We start from the raw sequence: 1,651 nt of genomic DNA, 5'->3' as shown, positions 1-1,651 counted from the left end.
GAAACGAAACCCAAGATTTGCTTTATCAGGTATCAATCGTGAGCTACGAGCAAATAGAACACCTTTCAGTAATATCAATACAGTCACATGGATCGTAAATGCATGAATGTGATGTACCAAAAAATCTGCGGTTCCTAATGGAATAGGTAACAAAGCGACTTTGCCCCCTACAGCCACTAAATCACTACCCCCCCAAGTCAAGCTGGTGCTTGTTGTTGCACCAGGAGCTGTTGCACTAGGTGCTAAAGCATGGGTGTTTTGTACCCATTGAGCAAAGATGGGTTGTAATTGTATAGCGGTATCTGAAAACATATCTTGGGGACGCCCTAAAGCACTCATGGTATCATTATGAATATACAAACCAAAACTGTGAAAGCCTAGAAATATACATGCCCAGTTGAGATGTGATATGATTGCGGCGCGGTGCCTAAGTACACGATCTAATAGATCGTTGTATCGAGTAGTTGGATCATAGTCTCTTACCATAAAAATGGCTGCGTGTGCAGCAGCACCAACTATAGAGAAACCCACCAATCCACATGTGATGTGTGAACAACGAAAGTTGTGTACCATAGTCAGTAGCTAAGTATGGATAGGGGGGCATGGAATACATATGGTGAGCTACAACAATGGTTGAAGAGCCTAACATAGCTAAGTTAAGAGATAATTGAGCATGCCATGACGTTGTTAGGATCTCATAGAGACCTTTATGACCCTGACCTGTAAATGGACCTTTATGAGCCTCTAAAATATCTTTCAGACCGTGACCAATGCCCCAGTTAGTCCTATACATGTGACCAGCTATCAGGAAAAGAATTGCAATAGCTAAATGATGGTGTGCAATATCGGTCAGCCATAGACCCCCTGTTACTGGGTCTAATCCTCCCCGAAAAGTAAGAAATTCCGCGTATTTTGACCAATTCAAGGTGAAAAATGGGGTTGCTCCCTCAGCAAAACTTGGATAAAGTTGAGCCAAAAGATCCCGATTCAAGATAAATTCATGAGGAAGCGGTATCTCCTTAGGATCTACCCCGGCATCTAGAAATTGGTTAATCGGCAAAGATACATGTACTTGGTGTCCCGCCCAAGAAAGAGACCCCAGTCCTAGTAACCCCGCTAAGTGGTGATTTAACATGGATTCTACATCTTGGAACCAAGCCAATTTAGGAGCAGCTTTGTGATAATGGAACCAACCGGCAAAAAGCATTAACGCTGCAAATACCAATGCACCAATTGCGGTACAATAGAGTTGTAATTCGCTAGTTATTCCAGACGCTCTCCAAATCTGAAAAAATCCAGAGGTTATTTGTATTCCTCGGAAACCCCCGCCCACATCACCATTCAATATTTCTTGACCCACTATTGGCCAAACCACCTGGGCGCTGGGTCCAATGTGAGTAGGATCGCTTAGCCATGCTTCATAATTGGAAAAACGAGCACCGTGGAAATACATGCCACTCAGCCAAAGAAAGATGATGGAGAGTTGACCGAAATGAGCACTAAAGACTTTTCGAGAGATCTCCTCCAAATCACTCGTATGGCTATCGAAATCGTGAGCATCAGCATGTAGATTCCAGATCCAAGTGGTAGTATCAGGGCCCTTAGCTATTGTTCTTGAGAAATGACCGGGTTTGGCCCATTCCTCGAAAGA

Source organism: Aristolochia californica, unplaced genomic scaffold (genome assembly GCF_029961685.1).
Source record: "Aristolochia californica isolate CCGP_79_NKW_82.1479 unplaced genomic scaffold, dmAriCali1.0.hap1 SCAF_261, whole genome shotgun sequence".
NCBI classification, from domain to species: Eukaryota; Viridiplantae; Streptophyta; class Magnoliopsida; order Piperales; family Aristolochiaceae; genus Aristolochia; species Aristolochia californica.
Note: the sequence above shows the minus strand (reverse complement) of the source record.